This window comes from Lepisosteus oculatus, chromosome 2 (assembly GCF_040954835.1).
Source record: "Lepisosteus oculatus isolate fLepOcu1 chromosome 2, fLepOcu1.hap2, whole genome shotgun sequence".
Taxonomy (NCBI): Eukaryota; Metazoa; Chordata; class Actinopteri; order Semionotiformes; family Lepisosteidae; genus Lepisosteus; species Lepisosteus oculatus.
This window is the reverse complement of record NC_090697.1, coordinates 28,784,617-28,805,839: the sequence shown is the minus strand read 5'-3', so window position 1 is coordinate 28,805,839 and position 21,223 is coordinate 28,784,617. Positions and strand designations below refer to the sequence as shown.

The following is a 21,223-nucleotide window of genomic DNA, read 5'->3' as shown; positions in this document are numbered from 1 at the left end:
TCATTGCAAGCATCTTTACAAAGTCACTCAGGAAGTCCATATGGTCAGCTAGTGACATGGACCAGTCTCGACCCCGTCTTACCTTCATTTGGGCAAACTCCTTAACTGGTCTAATCACTCAGAAGGCTCTAGAAGTCTACAAGAAGGCAGAACTAAATTTCCTTGGGTTTGAACTAAATTAAATTTTTTGGGGGGTTAAACCATATTTAAGCGACACAACTGAAATGCTTAATGTGTCTAAGATTTGAAGCAGTGTTTAGGAGTCTTCACTCATGGGAGCAGGAGTTGTGGAAATGTGTTTTCCTATCGAGAGAGAACACTTTCTATGGATAATTGGCTCTGGAAAATGAAACCATATCTTCTGCATCATGTGGTCAGTTACAGGTATTTCCCCTGTTTAAATGTGACTAAATATTTCCATAACAGATCCAGTATTTACCTGCTTGTGGTGTCTCCTCCCTGGAAAGACAACCTCTCATCTCCAGAGGCCTTTTCTTTTTTTCACCATCTTCCAAAAAAATACACCAGTCAAGGCCTTTGAGACAAGTGAGCTCGCGTGCGAGAGGTGCCAAAAATAGCCTCCCTGTCCTTCAGGGACATAGAGGAATATTCAAAGCTCAGTGACTCAGGCGGCAACGTTTAATACGCCAGTGTGAAGAATGAAGGTACTCTAAACGTGCTTCAATTGATTAAACGGTGTCTTTCCACAAGGATCCCAGCAAAGGCAAAGAGCAGAAAATAAACCCTATAATTAAAATTATCAGGAGCATGACTGACTCTTACTGTCATTTGCTAATTGTCAATTCTTACCATGTTAAAAAAAAACGTGAAACAATCACAATCACAGTCTCATATTTAATCCTGAGCAGTGTGTTTTTGCTCACGATCCACCACAGTATAGCAAACACCAAGGGAAACTGCACAAGCTGATCGTGTCTCCCACTGTTCTGTTATTAGAGCTCGCAGGAGATTCTCTCTGTAACTGGCTTGTTTTAACAGTTAAAACGGATCGCTTGACCTTTCGATTAATAGACACTAATACTCTTAACAAAGGTATTGATAAGGTCTTTCAACTCCACATCAGTGATGGGAAAGGCAACCTGAAGCGATTTTTCAGCACTGTTCTACAGATGTCATGGCTTTGTTATAGGATAAGAGACTCAGCAGCTATAACTAGATACTGTACCTGTAAGCTTTAGACCAGCTTTCATGGACAACGGTCAGGTGTTTATTAGTGCAGGTCAGAACATTCAATGTCGTGTTGCCTATGGAACAAAATGAGTATGTCAAGGTGGCTTCATCTTGTTAAAGAGGGTTTTCTGTTGCCTTTATCCTGCAAAACTGCAAGATTCTTGAGACATTTTCCAGGTTTACTTTTGGTCCTGGAGGGTCAGTGTGTCTGCAGGGTGTCCAGTCCTGGTCCTGGAGGGTCAGTGTGTCTGCGGGGTGTCCAGTCCTGGTCCTGGAGGGTCAGTGTGTCTGCAGGTTTTCCAGGACTTGACCCGAATTGCTGGTAGAAGCTGTCAGCTTTTTTATGATTAAACTACAAACGAGCAGATCCAGCTTTGGTAAGATCTGAGCTGCAATCAAATCCTGGACAGGACAGCTCCAATTTACACAGCTAGCCATCCATAGAGCATATCAGAAGAAACATATTATCAACTTCAAATGCCAGGCACTTTGACAGACATTTAAACAATCCTTCCTTCTTGAAAGCACTTTCACATATTTTTAGTAAATAGTTCTTAGTAAAATGTTCTTCACTGGAGCTCGAAAAACCTTTTAATTATATCGCTATTTTATTTGATACTGGTTTACCAAACCCCTAGGATTTATTTTAGTGTGATTGTTTGATTAATAAAATTTGTTCTTCTTTAAACGTTTTAATTGTTCATAATCTCAAACACAACAAAGCAACGTCAGAGAGGTGACAGACAAGTACTGACAAGTTTTGTCCATTTGTTAAATTACTCTTTTTGGGTTTTGTTTCTCCTGATCTCCTTCAGCTGCCTCTCTCTGTGCAGACAGACACACACCTCTTAACCTCGCCCTTAAAAGAGTGTCTGCGTTATTTCCCTGCTTGACTTCACCTCCTGGTCATCGGCTGTGGGCTCTGTGAAAGGCGCTTTTGAAAATAACGTGAGGTGAAATGTGGACTCACAGCAGGAGGGACTCAGAGAGAGAAGGGAAACAGCACAAGGTGAGAAACTCAAATAGGTCTGACTATATTTATTACAGGCACATCACAGCTCCTCCAACACCCCGATGAACTGCTGTCCTAAATTGCCTTGCATTGATTTTTCAGGGAGGGTGCCAAGGCACTGCTCGGGCTTCTTTTTAATTTGAAAAAAAAAAGAAATTAGAGCAAGCACCATTGTGTCTTTGATCTTTTGAACACGAGTTCAATCGTTCTCCGTGCATTCATTAAAAGGCGCTTTGTTTCAGAAACCAAAAGAACTCCTCTTCTTGTGTCTGTTTTATTAGGTCAATTAAGGCTGAATTGTAATTAATGTTATGGTCATTTTGTTACTGCTTCTTATTCTTAGAGCCCTCCCGTCCAGAGGGAGGGTAAGGTGAGTTACGTGCTCTCTCTTGTATGCTTTAAAGTCACAGAAATAACAATACGTTTTGGTTCTAAGATCTGTGAATAAACTGTCATCCCCACCACATCTCTGTGTGCTACATTTGTACCACTGAAGTTAGCATTTGCTGTTTTCCCTTTTGTGATATAGCGCCTTCTAGTTACCAAATCCGTGAAGCTGCCTCCTCCTAAAAACAGCACAAACAAGGCTAATTTCCCAAATATTGTGATTTTAATCTTTAATAGATATATGGCTGTTTTATTGGTGTTATGCAGTGCGTTTATGAATGCTTTCATTAATGTCTACATTTCCTGTGTTTACCTGTACTGCGTCCCAGGTGTATTTGGGGGGAAGTCACCTGTAAGTCAGGTATGATCGGGAAGATCTGACCTGTAAGTCAGGTGATTACATGTATGTCAAGTGTGTTTGGAGAGAGGCCCACTGTAAGTCGGTTGTGATTCGGGTGTGATCAGTGAGTGATCGGGTGTGATTGGGCAGACGTCACCTGCACATCAGGAGTGATCGGGGAGGATTTACCACTAAACCAATCGGTCAGTGCTCTCTGGTATTCCCCTAGTCTCTTTATATCCTGTTTGTATGACTGATTAAAATTTGCCTTTGTCTTATTTTGCGATTTTGGTCGTTTAATAATTACAGTACACGTATTATGGCTAGATTGCTGGTACTAGTCAGGGGGGCTAGCAGTCCTGCTGATTCTCGTGCCACTCCACTAATTACCCCCAATCTGACATCTTGACATCTGACATCATCTTGGCACTGATGTGTCGTCGATAACCAGTTCTCAGTCTTCATGCATTGCCTTTGATGTCTGCAGTGCATCATTTCACAAATAATGATCTGCTGGTACCATGCACTCTATTGCTAGTAACATTTATGCTCTTGGATTCTTCAGGAATATTAACAGTCAGACCTTGACATCTTTCCTCAGTTCTCACCCCTTTTCTGTTTGAGAGCTGGGAGACAGCTTCAGATCATCAAACCTGTTTCGCTGGTGATTCAAGATAAATGGAAACAAGGGCCAGCAGACATCTTCAAAAAGCTTTTTAGAAAATGCTGTTTCCAGAAAGCTCCCATTTTCTTGAATACTCAGCAACCTTTGAAAAATCACTTAACCATGAAATGCCCCTTAATATAAAATGTATTGGATAATTTAAGCAATCACCTTCCATATTTATGATCCCTTGCCTTACTCATCTAAGGTATAATCTCTGAGAAGTGTAGCACAGGAGTTTGCAGTCCAGGAGATGACAGATAACTCAGAGAAGATTTCTTAACCGTACACAAAACTGCTCCCTGTCACGATTGTCATCCCTCCTCTAGAGGGCGCTCCGACCCTTTTGTATTTTTGTTTCGTTATTACGTACACCTGTCCCTGGTTTCCCTTTTATTATTTAAACCCCGTGCCTCTGAAGCTCAGGGCTCAGCATTTAGAAGACGGACGCCTGGAAGCCCGGCTACCAGTGGGTCCAGGAGAGACCCGACAGCACCGGCTTCACAATGGCGTCTTGACCATCTGAGTCCGAGGCTCATAGTGCCTGGCTCCATTATGGTTTTATCTTCTATGTTCCTGGTTTCCTGTTCCCTGTGTTCGTCTTCGGCTTTGGATCTCCGGGTATTGGATTTTGGACTGCTCCCTGTTTTTTTCCCAATTGGACTCCCCTTGGACTTGTTTGCCTACATTTCCCCCCTGCTCCCTCTGTTCGTCATCTATTCCTCACCATGTTTTCCCTAATGTCCTTCTCCAGCCACTTTCGGATTATACCATCCGCATAGGGTCCTAAACAACGCACTTTACGGGAGTCAGGACCAGATCCCGTGACACTCCCCAGTCAACACGGACCATGATGAAACTCTTGCAAATTAAATCTCAAACATGGGGAAAAAATCAATTACACACAAATGTCTGCACACAATGATTATTGTTCACAGGTTCTTCATGAAGCATCATTGTAATTACTAAAGCCATTATATGAAGAATTTACAGCAAACTCATGATGCAAGACAATGCAAGAGTCTCCAACCCTGGGCTCAGGGATCTCCTGACTGATGGGTGCATCATATCTCTGACAGGTGTTCTTTGTAGTGTTGGGCTGGCCAGTCATAATCACATGCTAAGCAAGATGGAAAGCAATGAATAACAAGGCTTCTTTCTGAACCTTTTCTTTCTTTTCTGTTTGGAGGCCAGGTGGAAATCTTTAAGGTCTGAGGCACTTGGACACAGAAACTGACACAGAAACTGAAGCACAATAAATTGGGATATTTTACAGTTATAAACAAGGCCACTCCACACTCCCTCTGAATTATTTTTATAGTTTATAGCTTTACTACCTGCATGCAAAACCCTGCAATTGTCTACATGAAACATCATCTGCCAGTTGGGAAATGAAGAGAAATCTTCCTACACACAATTATGCAATATGGTTCACCTTCATGCTTCCTGTTCTTTAGAGAGCCCAAACTAAAGGTTTAAAAGTTTTCTTGTGAAGAAATACTGTACCTCTATTATTGTACCTATTTAAAACTACAAAAATATCTGTGGATATGAAAGGCATTTCCTTCCTTTAAGATCAGAATCACCCGATGTGTTTTGTAATATTCATAAAAATATATAGCTCAGAAAAATACAGTATGCATGGAAAAGGTGATGAACCTTCTCCTATTCAATATATTTGCAGAACCAACTTTATTTTTGTGGTGTCAGCAGCTCTGGGCAAGACACTCTTCGCTGGTAATATTCTTGCTGTTCTAAAGGAAAAAAAAGTTTGCCATCTGAAACATTTTGCTTTCAACTAATTTTTGTAAAGTATAAAGACATTCTCTTTTCCGTGAGCTGGCTATAGTCTGGATATAGTAATGCAATGAGCTCAGTGGCTTTCATTGGGATTTGTCACCATCACCATCATGTGACTATACAGTAAGATTTAAAATGTTGTTTCTTGAAAATTTCTAAAGCAGGGGTTTGCAGCTCTGGTCCTGGACAGGCCCCAGTGCAGCAGGATTTATACTCTAGGTCATATTAAAGCATCAGTTTCTAAAGGCCTGGAAAGTTAATTATCTGTGTACAATTAAACAGGTAGCCCATAGAATGAAGTAATTTAAAGATCAGTTGGAACAAGAATCAGAACATGTTTAAGACTAGAGTTCCCTTCACAGAAACATTACTTGCCTAAGTGATCAATTAATGCTTAAACAAGCGCTGCTTGTAACATACTGTACAGTAGCTGGTGATGTACTGCACATGAAGTCACTTCTCCAGCTGGGTATTTTACTGGACCAGCTCTGATGATGTGAACTACAACAGCCCTGTCTCGCGAGGCATTCAAACCTACAACCTCCAGAACCCTGACCACATGCACAGCAAACCAGTATGCTGTTCTTTACACTTACTGCATAACCACACTTATTTACACTGTGGTATCATGTGATAAAATCTGAGAAAAAACAAGGATAACAGGATTAAAAATAGGCAAAACCCTGTTGCATTAGAAACCACATTTGCACTGCAAAAAGACAGCAGTTTTTTTCATGTAGACTGCTGTGACTGCTGTGTTGTAGTGTAGTACTTTCATAACTATTAAAACGCTCGTTAGCACCTAGGTGCTCTGCTTTCATTTCTATACTTAAGATATGGTAAGAGGTTATTAGCAAACTCCTCCTCAGGAGAAGAAGTGTTTCAAATAGATGGTAAAAGGAAACATAGAAATATGACATCAGTATCGGCTCCTGGGAGTTTATGCCCCCTGACCGAAGCAGATGGAGGGAGGGTGTCTCCCAGGATTTCGAGACTCTGAGATGTCAGAATGAGGAAGCACAGTGAGAGTGTCAGAGAGAGCTCACCATGACTGGACCACCTCATACTCCCTGAGACGACACCTGCACTTACTAACCCTGCTAGAGACTGAGGATCGCCTTTTGGCCTGATTGGCCAACTTCAGGCTGAAGGAAGACAATCATCTTCAATCACAGGAGACCAATGAATGAATATTTAGCACATTATTGACCTAGAGCAAAAGAGAACACATACTTTTTTTAAAAGATGATCCCAAAAATAGCATTTTTCCAGCAAATATACAGTACTTTTAAACTTTTTTGAACATTTTAAACTTGTTGACTTGATTGCTGTTGACCACTGTTGATTGTTCATGCTTTGTGTATTCACATCTGCATCTGAGTTTTTTATCCTTTCATTTGCCCATGGTGAACAAGTAATAGTTTTTCATTTTCTCTTATTATCCATATTATAGAATCTTGCTCTTCATCTTCTGTATCGGGGGCTTTGGATAAAAGGTATCTGCCAGGCAAATGATACAACTGCCCTCACTGCCTCAAGAGTAAGCAAAGTGTAGCTGACTCTGTGAATGTGGGACAGACTTCCCTCACCTTCTCTGGCCATAGAAAATCCATTGGTACATCGGTATTCCCTAAATCTGAATCCGATCGCTGGCGGGACTTGTGAAACATGCATTCTTCATGCCTTCACATTCATAAAATGAAGTATTTATGCATTCATGTTCAAAGAGTGTGATATGCTTCAGACCTTGAACTAAAGTCATTTCCTGTTCAAGATGTAGCTGTACACAGACGCAGAGCTGTCTTTGACTGGGACTCCTAATATCATGACTAGAGTCTGTGTTTTTTGTGTTGCTATGGAAGTTTACAGTGTCAGGGAATCCTGGAAAGCAGTAGAATATATGAGACCACCTTTTTTGGTTTGGGAAATTTGTTTGGAAAACACATACTGTAAATGTTCTACCAAAGCTTGGCAGTTAATTTATCCAAATGTAAGATTAAGATTAGAACCTCTCTGACCTGATTTTCTTTGCTTCTGCTTTGTCTCTTTCTAAAAGTATTAATTTATAAGGTATGATTGGTGTGATCAGGATTTCTTAGGTCTCCTGAGTCTCCTGAGTACTCTGACACTACAGGATGCGTGCTGAAGGAACTACAGTACCATTACTAGAAAAGAATATATTTGCACCTTCTTTCATGCAGGCCTCTGCAAGTATTTTTAATTTAGCACTGACATACTGTCTATATAGAAAATGCATGAGTCTTTGCAGTTTTATAGCCAGTGCAAAATGGACTTAAAAATCAATGAGGAAAACTGAGCAAATGTAATGAACTCGGTAATAAAGTTAAAGCATGCGATGGCCTCAAAGGAGCACATGAAGGATAATTCTACACTGAAAATCAGGGAGGAGAACCATAACACCTGAAGAAGGCTCAGCAGCTGAAAAAGAAGTGTTTCTTCTTTCTACTTCTCAGCATGGAATTAACCTTTACTTGTTCCGTTAGAAGGTTTGTCTTTCTCTCTTTGTACAAAAAAAAGCGACATCCCAGCCTTTGTCAGCAAACGCATCGATTACCGTTTTATCACAGCCCCTGTTTCAACAGACCAAAGGCTCACTTAGACAAAGAGACAGCAAGAGTGGATACATGCAAAAGGTCTCAGGAACAGTCTCGGTGCCAGTGTCAGGCAGTAAGAGGGATAGCATCCTCCGCACTGTTCCTTTGGATGGAGTCCCATGAGTGGAGTGGAAAGCTTGACCTCTCTGATAAGGGAGATATGGCAGAGCCAGACTAAGAATCCTCATATCCCTATAGAGACACAATGACAGCAGGTGACCAGGCCACAGCACTGTGGTAAAAAGTCACTTCATTTCGGGACAGTCTCTTCTTCGTCCACTGTTTGTGCGTTTACACTTATTTTCACAGAGAAGGAAACTTCCTCAGGAACAATCACAGTCAAGTGTTACTAAAGCAGATTTGAAGAAAAAGCAAGAAGCTCGCCGTCCAAAACAAGCCAAGTTTGTATGCCAGCGTTCACATTTAGAATATCTAGAGTCTGCCTTTCCCTCCATTAATAATTATATTAATTAATAATTGCTTACACTTATAGAGTACTTTTCTAGACACTCCGCTCAAAGCCCTTTACAGGTAATGGAGACTCCCCTCCACCACCACCATTGTGCAGCCCACTTGGATGAAGAGACAGCAGCCATAGTGCACCAGAACGCTCACCACACATCAGCTATCAGTGGGGAGGAGAACAGAGTGATGAAGTCAGTTCATTGATGCGGATTATTAGGAGGCCATGATTAGTAAAGGCCAATGGGAAATTCCCTAATGTCACCTAAAGCAGAGCTGTGCCTGTCATATATGACTTTAACTCCATGGATATTTGTGAACATCAAATGGAATCAGGGACTCTGGAAAGGCACTTGATCTATACACATACTATAAAATGTGCTGTTCAGTTCAATATGCACATTTTAGCCCAGATCAATAATGGTTTCTGGAAGGATTCCATGATCTGCAGGTGATTCGAGCCAGGACTTTGAAATCAGCACTTCATCTGAAGTTTGTTCTGAGCAGTAGAGCTGCTGGTACAGAATACCTGCTGCATGACACCAAGGTGGGGGCTGCACTTCAGTGGAGGATGAAGAGAGTCTCCTTCTGTATGTGAAGCACTCTGCGATCCTTCAGGATGAGAGGCACTATGTAAATACAAGGGATTAGTATTGTAATGATTACTGCTATGCTGTTCAATGTGCAGGGCTGAACACTTTACTGTCAGCAGTTTTGATGTAGATGAAGACATGCCAAACACATCAACCAGCTTGGAACACTGCACACATGAGTGAGCTCAGATAACTAGGAACCAATGTTTTAATCCAAAGTGAAAATGAAAATTACGTTTTCATATCAGAAGTCCTTTAATACATTTTATTATCAGTGTGGCACTTTTTTGATTTTGCTTCTGGTAACGGAGACTTTTTTAAAGCCAATGATTAACTTTGATTAATCATCTAAATGAATTAAGTGCCTGGTTAATTGAATTAGAGATGCTTAGTTTTGGCTCGTGTGCTGTGATGTTTTTTTTCTGTGTGAGCTGCCTTGCTCTTGATGTTAATGAGACCCTGTTCATGTCTGGGCTCTGCTCTGAAGTCAGCATAATCAGCCACCTCCAGCACTCGTCTCGGGTTAATGGCTGTCACTGCACAGGGAACTGAAGGGATGTTGCTCACTATGTACGTGATCTGATATACAAGTGCCAAGGCTGTTAATTTGTTAATGTCTGTACTGTATGTGTGTCCACTTCAGTCATGTCCATTAAACATCAGCAAAAAATTGAATTTGAATTTTGTTGAGATTTGTTGAATATTTACATTGGTAAGGGTGTGTGTGAAAACATCCTAGCAAAGGCCTAACTTAGTACACTGAGGTCATTTCAAATTATATACATTTAAATGCATATACTGTAGTGTACATACCCATTGCATCAGTATAGCACAGTATAGTGCAGTGGTATATAATATTCTGATAGATATATAAAAATATTTGCAAATAGGAGACAGACAGCACCATTTTACACCAGCAGCCCCACCTGGATACACACAGCAACATTCTGCACCACCACCCCACCTGGAGACACACAGCACCAGCACACTTCTACTTTTACAAACAGCTCTGGGATCTTTAATGATAAATAGTTTGGTCCTCCGTATGACATCCAAAGGAGGACACCTCCTACAGTCACCATATAAGGGGTATTGATGTGAGATTCTGGCCCAGAAGGAAAGAGAATCACCTATTGGGCCACAGACACATCGCAGCAGCCTAAGAACATAAGAATGGTTACAAATGAGAGGAGGGCATTTGGCCCATCTAATTTGATAGCTAGAGCCAAGTTTGTCAACCGTCCCAGCTTTCTCTTGAAAGAAACCAGGATTCAGAAAGAAATCAGCTTCAACCCCATGGGAGGGGAGCATGTTCCACACTCCCACAACTTTTTGTAAAGAAAGGTCTCCTGCTCTCAGTTTTAAGCACACTTCCATGTGGTGTCCTCTTGTGCCCCCTGGTTCGTGTCTGAGGATTTTAAATATTGTATCAGCTCCCCACATAGTCGTCTCCTCTGTTTAAGATGAAAGAATTCCAGTTTCTTCAGCCTCTTAGTGTATTGCATTCCCTTTAGCTCAGGAATGTACCCGGCTGCCATTTGAAATGCTAATTGAGACCAGACCCAGCTTTTGGGGTTCTGACTGATGAGGTCGGGCTAGAATGTGGTAATCCTGGTATTTTATGACATCGTGCTGAACCGCTTAAAACTACCCTCATTCCCAGCCTGTGTCAAATATTAATTGAATAAAGAGAGCCTCTTCTGCTCTCAACTTCATATAAAGGAGAGACAGCCAGTGTTCAGAGTCTAGTTTGGAAAGGCAGCCATGCTGGCGAGACAAGACAAGCTCTTCCCAGCAGCGCGATGTTTAGAACTTACAGCAGGCTGTCCCTGTGATGCTGCACAGGCCTCTTTCTCTCCGCTTTGAAATATATGCATCGTTTCGTCTGACAGACAATAATCCTGGCTCCGGCTGCTCTCCGTGGGCGATGGGATGCAAGATGATGTGCAATTTAATGTCTTGGTCTCAATAACATCCACTTTGGAAGATGCATATTTACCAGCATATGCAAATTGTATGTTGCTTGTTGCAAATTAAGCTACATTTCACATATTTAGCTGTATTTGCAGTATATAAAGCAGCCATATCACCCTGCAACTCACAACTGGCAACCCACTGAAGCTCAGCAGGTGTGAGCCTGGTCAGTCCCTGGATGGGAGACTCCTGGGAAAAACTAAGGTTGCTGCTGGAAGAGGTGTTAGTGGGGCCAGCAGGGGGCGCTCACCCTGCGGTCCATGTGGGTCCTAATGCCCCAGTATAGTGATAGGGACACTATACTGTAAACAGGCGCCGTCCTTCGAATGAGACGTAAAACCGAGGTCCTGACTCTCTGTGGTCATTAAAAATCCCAGGGCGTTTCTCGAAAAGAGTAGGGGTGTAACCCCGGCGTCCTGGCCAAATTTCCCAAATTTGGCCCTTACCAATCATGGCCTCCTAATAATCCCCATCTATGATTTGGCTACATTACTCTGCTCTCCTCCCCACTGATAGCTGATGTGTGGTGAGCTTTCTGGCGCACTACGGCTGCCGTCGCATCATCCAGGTGGGGCTGCACATTGGTGGTGGTTGAGGGGAGTCCCCATTACCTGTAAAGCGCTTTGAGTGGAGTGTCCAGAAAAGCGCTATATAAGTGGAAGCAATTATTAATTATTATTATTATATACTCTATTTATATAATAATAGAGCCGAATCGAGTGCCTCTGAGATATTCTTCTGCTAAACGATTGCCTTCACCTGTAGCTTCAGGGATCTACCTACTGTATTTATAAAGGTCACCCACTTGTCCAAACTGGAATGCTGTGTAAACTTCATCCATGTAAAGGGCATGTGAGCATTGGCATGCAATATCCATAACATGTTAGGATGGATTTCTTACTTAATTAGTAAAGAAATTTCTTTAAAAGTTTCCTTTTCACTCGAAGATCTTTTACTTTCTGGGGCAATAGCAGACGGTAAGGTGTAAATCCACCCTCTCTCTGAGCGGCAGGCAGACTTGGTGTCAACAGGCACCATGTGGCCCGTGGGTGTGTTGATCAGGTGCTCAGACAGTAACAGGCTGAGCAATTTGGGGTGAGCTCTGCCAGCCTTCCAAGCAACTCGAACAAAGACACTTCACTTCAGATGTGTCGCATTAATTTATTCTTATTCTTATGAAAGGCAAGTCAGGAAAATACCTGATATGAGTGAAAAATTGAGATTTTTACAAAGTTAAGGTGTGAGATGATGGTAACCAGTTTGGTGTGTGTGTATGGCAAGAATGAGTCTTTGATTTGTGTAGTTAGAGACAATGAGAAGGCTATTCATGAGAGCTACGTATCTGCTATGTTCTTTGCATTTTATTATTATTTAATACTGTAAATACTACTTTAATTTATATGCACATATGAATACATTTACACTTGTCGAAGGAAGGAGAATAAGATGATCTAAGAGAGGTGTTCTGTTTATACACGATTTGGGGTATATGCACTATTACAGAAACCTAGCTACTACACCTCCTAAAACGCGAGTATACTGTATACAGTATGTGTATACTATTGTAATATACTGGATTATTGTATATTTGATGAAGGAATGAAGTATGCTACCATGGACATTGGCTAAAGTCTCATTTCTTTATTTGAAAAGTTTGATTTAGATTGGCTCCCTGCCCCATGTAGAGGTGACAAGCGTATGCGGTACTTGTATCATACTGTTAGTGCTCTTTTAAAGTGACTGCAGGACCAGGGCTTGGCAATCAAATATTGTTCACCACACTGAAGTACTGATGTGGAATTGGTGTGTGGTCCTCAGGGAAGAGTGCCACCTATTGGTCGAGGAGAGTCACTTTGTGCCCCTATATAGGATTGTCCCTTTCACATCTCTGACTATTTTCCTATCATTTATAGTTGCACAAATACGTACATACAGGTGTACATTTTCCTAGAATTGTTCAGTTGAAGTATCTTGCTCAAAGTGTCTCACTTGGGATTTGAACCTACAACCTTCCAGGTAGGAGTCCATTGTCCATAGGAGTCTGTTCTGCTCCTTCTAGCACAGCACTAACACAGCCTGTCATAAAAACAGCAACACTACTTCTGTTTTTTCCACTAATTTTCCCTCCCCTTTCTACTTCATGAATTCAAATGAAAAGGAAAAATTAAAAGGGTACAAAATGCATCCTTCTGCAGAGCATGAATTAGATTACTTAAGATGAAGCGAGGGAGTACGCTCAGATATTTTTTGAATCATTGCTATTTTTTGTATTAATCCTGCGTGGTTGGTTGGGTTTTCAGGCACTGGGAAAATGCTGGTCACGGATTCACAGCCTGACTGTCCACAAGGTATTTAAGGAGCCTCTGGGAGCTGCTGCATGATTCAGTGCTGAGCATCAGCCCTTAATAAGAACGGAGGATCATCTATCGTCTGTCCTATTCTACAGCTCCCATACTCACAGATTGCTTACAGTAAAAACACCTGGAGCACATATGGAATAGTTTTCCCTCCTGCAAAGCAATGCCTGGAGTTCGGCGTGCACATTCCTCAGCAGAGACGGGTATTCAAACTCAGACTCATGTGCTTTTAACTGAAGAAGTAATGAAAAAGACTTTGATAGCCAGCAGTTAGGTATTGCAAATCATTTGGTGGGCAAATTATATTGCATAAAAATAGCAAAGAAAAGATAATAGCTTACAGGCTGCCATAGTTGCTGTAGGTAGCACTTACTGTACCGCCTGATACGTTTATCAGACAATATAGCTTTCCCAGCTGACTTCACTGTGCAGGGCCCATTTAATATTGTCTCATAAAGCACGTGTGCTGGGAATTAAGGCCATGCTACTCTCTGTGACTCCATCCATTCTCTATCAGAAGACTGCTTATTCCTGGTAAAGGCAGTGTCATCCTGAGGCCTCTCCTGGAAGCCTTGGGCAGAAGGCTGGAGCAAGGAAAGAACAAGCAAACTCCACAGGTCTGCACGAAATCCAACACCCCCTGGTGTGAGGCAGCAGTGTAAATCATCATGCAATTCACTGGGATGAAGGCAGTATAACAACATTCATATCACTTTGTCGCCTTCCTAAAAAACACAGATATAATTGTGCACACAGGTCTGGCTCCAGCATTTTCCCAGAGCTGCTAACCTGCAGTGGCATTGCCTGTGAGAAGCAATCATTCACACACAACCTTCGGTACTTGAATTGTCAAATACAACTGAATAACAAGATGCCCACAGACACCTCAGGGCCAGGTTTCCCAGAAGCCAATTAACCTACCAGTATGTCTTTGGACTGTGGAAGCACACAGAGGAACGCATGCAAACTCCACACAGACAGCACCCCAGGGATTGAGCCTAGGGCCCCAGAGCTGCAAGGCAGCAATACTAACCACTGTGCTACTGTGCCGCCCCTGTCCAATAACACTTCATGAGAAATAGTGTCAATGAACATTCGAGGATCCTTATAAGGTATTTACTGTAGGTGCAGTGAGATTAAACTTAACCCATTTGGCTGAGGTCCACCCTCCTGCCTGCAGGACAGGGAAGTCGGGAGTGAACCAGGGCAGCTGGGCAGGTGGAGATGGGGAGGAAGAGGATTTGTGAGACAATATTGGGTTTAATTATGGTTTAGAACAGCTGGGAAGAAAGTGGCCTGGTTGTCATTATCCATCCAGAACTTACAAAGATTAATTTTGTGAGAATGAATATTATATTCTATAAGTACCATACTTGTTCAGCACACGTTAATCTTCCTGCTTGGTATTAAAGCAAGATCATTTCTAAAATTTTCAACAATTTTCAACAGCAAAATATACAACACTGGCTAATAGGATAACTTATCAATGTATCATTTTACAAAGTCTTTATCATGACGATTTCTAAGCGATTTAAGATGCAAACTGAAAATGAGTCTTCAGTCATGTATTACCGCGCAGTTGTTCTGGATTTAAAGTAATTCCATCCCACACCTCCACACAGAAGCCATTTTATTTTAGAACAGCCTCCTCTATACATCTGTCTCACACATAGTCAGAGCCCAAGCTTAACCTTTAAAGCTGTCAGCCTGATATTGCATGTCACACTTGTGTTTCAAATGAGGATGAATCACAATCAGTTCATGTGTTCCTTTGGCACTTGAGATGGCCTTGTGGTTCTGTGAGTTATGATGGAAGTCTTATGCCTTAAGCCAGTTTTGCTTCACTTATAATGGAAAAAAGTCTGCACCTAATCCTTATGTGAGAGAAATTTTGTAAAGTCTTTTGTCAGTTAGTCCATTTATAGTTGATAAAATAGCTGCAAGAACTGCAAATTAAAGAACCTGTTTATCAGTGCTGTCTGTTTGTATATATAGAATGATGAGTCTGGCAGTGCTGTGTTTCTTCATCATTAACATTTAGAATCTTGGGATTCTGCAGAGAAATCTATCGCCTTTGAGACAGTGCAGATCCACCTAAAACTGACTGCACTCAAGGTGCCACCACTCACCGCACTGGAGTCCTCCACCTATCAGACAAACCCTTCGGCAAATGACAGCGCTCACAAGCCACAGAATCTGAAATGGACTTAAAGATGAAGATACCCCAGAAAACAAGGTGTTATACTAGTCTGTTGTTGATGAAATAAATACACGTACAACAGATGGGCAGAGCTTATTTGTATCCAAAGAATTGTAGCCACGTGCAAAAAATATGCCCTTGTGACATTTTTAATATAAATCAGTCAAAAGGTAGCACCATGACTTCACACTTTCATCATCACTTTATATTTATTTTATATCACCAGCTTTTAGCTGATTCACTGATTTAGCTGAAGAAAGTTCTGCTGCTTCCATAGCTTAATATCTGACAGACATGCCTAAAGTGTAAAGCATTGTCGCACAAGAAAATCAGAATGTTTTCAGCATAATTAGGAAACTGAAATCCTTGATGGTGAGTATTCTAATCGAAAGGCAAAGGGTAAATACGAAATTGGAAAAATTCCCAGCACTGTACCTTGTTGAACACCTTGTGTAGTTGGGACATTCTCAAATTAAAGAACAGCCAAGGCGATGGAGATTTGACTTTAGGTAGCCAATTATGAGCCTAACCAACATGTAAGCAGGTATGATGTTGTGATAGACTATCAAAAAGTATAAAAAATCTTTCCTCACATGTCATCACATTGCAGAAGAGTACAAATTCCACATAAAATATGTATCTAAATGTACAATCCTGAAGTGATGAAAGTTTAGCTTAAAGGCATGTGGGCAAAGTTGAGATTTCTGGCACCTGATCAAGGTTACTGGTGCCTTTCTCTTTTTACAAAACTAACAGACTTTCAAAGCAGAGCTTTCTGTAAGGAGACAATGAAAACACAGCACTGAGAGTGCTTCTTGAACATTTCTGATTAGCTGCTTTGAAAAAAGAGTACAATTTACTTTGGGTTCATTCATTCTTCAGTGACTGAAGTCACAAAGGACACTAGAATAGTGAATTTCTATGCTGAAGATATTGGATAGTCTGCTCAATCAACCTCTCATTGAAATGTCATTCAGGTCACCATTATTTTATTGCATTGTGAAGCTTTGCTCTTAGGTTGCTATTAGCTTCCTGTCTCAGTGGAGAGTTTAAAAAAGGAATGAGTACAGAATAATTCACCAAGTTAAGTCATATGCTTGTAAATGTTTTTTTTTGTTATGTTCTGAGACCATGAAGGCCAGGATGAGAGAAACCCACAAACACTCGCCGTGTTAGTAAATACCACAATGATTAGTCATCCCATGGAACATCTCTAAGTCTATGTAGGTCAGCTCAGAGGTATTGTATGCATCTCTTGCACACTGAATTGGGAACTCAGTCTGAGAGTGGCCAGACTATATTGGAGAATTGGAGATCACCTGCTCCATTTATCAAAAAAGAACATTTAATCACCACCAGATTCATCCTAAATTAACATTATGCTGGATATAATGTACACATATTTATTCTCAAAACGTCAGTTCAATATGGGGTACTCAAAGGGGATTTCAAATGACCTTTTTCACGTGCATACTGGGTAAAATAAGTGCATTGCCTTTCAGGAGTGTTTTAGAAGCTCAGTGTCACATTGGGCCGTTTCAGCACTCCTGGAATGGCACTGACACAGTATTTGTGTTTATAGCTCATACTGTAGGTTTGTACATATGAAGAATGAAATCACTATGATTCTATACCAACACAAGACAATACAGTCCTAGTTCTTTGGAGTAATGGAAACAATTGTTAGTCACAGAATTGAGAAAGCAGGAAAGTACAGACCTAGGAGTTTGTACAGTTTGAAGATGCTCATTAGTACCTAAACTATGTTAGCAACTGCCAGAATACGGTCACATGATTCTGCTCATCCAACCAAGAGCTTTCTAAACTGCATTATAACTACTAGAGAACAAAAGCTCCAAGACGCACACTTACTGTATGTGCAGAGTATTGCAAATGGATTATATTATGTACAAAAATATAAGTTCAGGACAAACCCTTTTTCCTGTCATTTAGCTCTCTAGGGTATAAATATGAGACTTAAGACCTAGAAATGCCCAAAGGTCTGTGTGAGGGACACAATGTTATTTGTTCTTGACCCAGAGTTTTTAAAGTACTTAATAAATTAGCATAATTAAATGTACTTCATCGGCCACCAGTAACATCGTTCCTTGGTCTTTATCAGGTGATGGATGAGAGAGACCTTTGAAAGTGTCAGGATCCAGCCCTCCAGGATTAGATTTTGGGTACCTGTTTTAGACCATTATTTCCCAGAATTCCTCCTGCTGACACCTGTCCACCATCAACAGGTTCATGTCCAGTACAGCAGCCCTTGAGTGTCACGACCGCCAGCCAGCCCAGATCAACCCACAAGAGAGCTAACTAGTGCCAGCAGCAGGTTGATAATAACAAGCGCCGCCGCACATGTTAATCCATTACCACACGCCCTACAGGCAGCGCTATTTAAACAATCCAAACCCGCTTCCTGCTGCTCGGTATTGAGTCTTCTAGAGAGACTGTTTGTACCTCACTTGCAAAACTTCTCCCGGCTTCTGAACTACCCTTTTACCCTCGACCTTGAACCTAGCCTTCTGCTTTGGATGGTACTCCTGTCTCCGTATCTCCTGGCTTTCAAACTACTTTTCGCCTTTTGACCACGATCTCGCCTGACGTTTCGGATCATACTGTACGCCTGTTTTGGATATCTACCTGCTCCTGCATCTGCATAGGATCCGCATACCTTTTCATTGGGGATTCCTTACATTGAGCTGAGTATAGAGACAGGCTTCCTTCTCTAGCCAGGCAGTTGTCCCACAAACAAAGTGTGAAAACCAGGTATATCAATAAATCCCTATTCTTTCTCTCATATGTATTAATGGAGTCTATGCTTATCTTCTGTGTCAAGGCCGGAAGCTCATATGAAAACATTTTTCCCATTTGCAAATGAGACAGAGTATATATCAGGATTACTCATCATGCTGCCATTTCAGGCTTAGCTGTCAGCTTACTGAATAATTAATTGAACTATGTCATGACCAATTAATTGATGTGTAAGTTGTAAGACAGCTACGTTGCACAGTAGTTACTTCACGTCCACATAACCAAACCTGCTCTTAATCGTCATTGTTGCAACTATTATACACAGGAGCAGTGAAATGAACAACAGCAATAGAAATAACATGTTTTCTTTAACTTAAGGTGGACACACACTGTGAAAACCCTTGGAAGAGAAAGACTAGAAATCAGTTTCAAGTAATGCTCATCTCCTATTGGACACAGCAATAACTCGTGACTTATTGCTTGCATTAAAAAAAGTACAGAATTGAAGATTCAAATCACTTCCTATAAAACTATCTAGCTAGAGTGATGATTCATGATTCCTACAAAGAGTCCACTTGTAAAATCTAGTACAGTGTGCAGTACATTCATAGTACCATAAAAATAGAAATAGTTTAAAAAAGGAATTGATGCTTATCATCTGAGAGCGCACATCAACAGACTCTTAATTACAATAGCTGTGACCTGTATGCATGACACCAACAACTGGAAACTGAACACAGGTTCTGTTGTGTGCACTTGTCCTACCTGTCTCACTGCCTGGGAATGATGACTGGGTATCTCTCTCTTCTCTTCTACTGTATGTTGAAAGATGCAAGGTCCCTTTGTGTCTTGTCATGTGACACTGTCGTAGCACTCCTCTGCATTAGGTCACTCTTTCACCTGTGAGAAAAAAAGTCAACACATCGGTTTTCTCAGTCCTCAGCAGAAAGAAAAACATAAAAAAGGGTACAAGGGAACAGAGCCATTCGCACTGCCTGACCTGCTTGGTAGATAGTAGTTAATTGAATCCAGGATCTCATCCAACTGCTTCTTAACAGAAACCAGGACATTAACATGAATGACATGGCTGGGCAGCTTGTCCCATACACCCACCACCTTTTGTGTAAAGAAGTACCTCCTGTTCTCAGTTTTAAATACACTTCCACACAGTTTCCACTAGAGTCCTCTGGTTAGTGTTTCACAGTTCAATATGAAGAAATTTGCTGAGTTAACTTTGTGAATTTTGAATACTTGTATCAGGTCTCCTCATGGGCTTCTCTGTTCAAGACTAAAGAGACTCAGTTTCTTCAGCCTGTCAGCGTAGGACAGTCCCTTAATACAGTACCTGTATCAGGTTTGTACTGTATATCTAGTTTAGGTTTTTGCCACCTGCATGCCATACCTAGCACGTCTATATTAAACATCATCAGCTGAATTAGAACTACTAAATATTTTTAAATTTAATTTACTGTTGCAACAGTGTTTGTTAATTTCCTATCTTGGTATTATTTGCAAAATTGACTAGTTTACTTACTATATTGGAATCAAGATCATTGACATAAATTAAGAAGAGTAATGGTCCTAATACAGGTACCTGTAGATACTCCACTAACTTGCTCCAGTCTGAGTATTCCCTCCTTGTTTGTATGGTCTGTTTTCTATTCAATAATCAATTCTCAATCCAACAACTCACATTTCTCCTAATGTCTACCCCTTGTGATTTGAGCATTCATATGCATGAGGAACTTTATTAAAAGTTCTAAATCCACAGATGTTTTTCTCATTTCCATGTTTCCTATTCCCTAGGATCTTATTTCCTTATGGTTTGAAACTAGATCCTGTAGTTTAGCTCTAAAGGTACGCCATGGACACGGCCAGCTCTGTGGACCACGATGTGAAGGCCAGTCCATCACATCTCTCTACAAAGCAGAGAGAGGCTGAACATAAATGAAATGTCTTCATTAAAGAGACATTTAAAGATATTGTTGGCATCATTGTTTTGGCTTAGATACAAAACACATCATATCTGTTTTGTTTTGGTTCCTGCTCCCTGTTGAAGTGTTACAATAAATCACAGATGTAATGTGGACTGTATCTCACACTGCACTGTTGCTAACACTTCCACTGCTGCTATTCCTTTCTTACCATCACTATTGCTACTGCTTATACTGGACTTCTGCTACTGCTACTGCTACTCTCACTACTACTACTGCTCCTACTTCTACAGCTACTGGTAATGCTACTAGAAGTAGCACAACTCACAGCTCTCTAGCTACACTTGTATATGAGATCTAACTCTGCCCATTCCAGTGACTTGGAGTAGGCTGCTGGCTGGCACAGTGAGTGATCTACAAGTCTGGCTGCCTGCTTGATCAAGTCCATGTGCTATCGAGGTTGATTTGAGAGGTTTCATTATTAATGTGGTCAACTCTGTACATGCTAGGCCAGAGAGACACAGGATAGACAGGAGTGATAGTCAACTCTGTGCATGCTGAGCCATAGAGACACAACAGAGGTAGTCAGCTCTGCACATGCTGAGCCAGAGAGAGATACACTGGAGAGACAGGAGAGATAGTCAACTCTGTGCATGCTGAGCCAGAGAGACACAGGAGAGGTAGTCAGCTTTGCACATGCTGAGCCAGAGAGAGAGACACTGGAGAGACAGGAGTGATAGTCAACTCTGTGCATGCTGAGCCAGAGACACAGGAGAGTCAGCTCTGCACATGCTGAGCCAGAGAGAGAGACACTGGAGAGACAGGAGTGATAGTCAACTCTGTGCATGCTGACCCAGAGAGAGGGACACATGTTGTGTGGAATGTTTGCAGAGAGAGGATGTAGCATTGCACAGCAACTGGAAGGTGAGAATAACCA

General features: G+C 41.3%; 1 protein-coding gene across 1 annotated transcript in view; it reads right to left on the bottom strand.

Annotated features, from left to right (window-relative positions):
- The window catches only part of LOC102685582 (leucine-rich repeat and fibronectin type-III domain-containing protein 2-like), a 160,887-nt gene that overhangs the window by 88,038 nt on the left and 51,626 nt on the right, over positions 1-21,223 (bottom strand). The window contains exon 2 of the mRNA XM_006626113.3: positions 19,118-19,252. The gene's annotated coding sequence lies outside the window, so the exon portion shown is untranslated. The remainder of the gene's footprint in view (positions 1-19,117; positions 19,253-21,223) is intronic.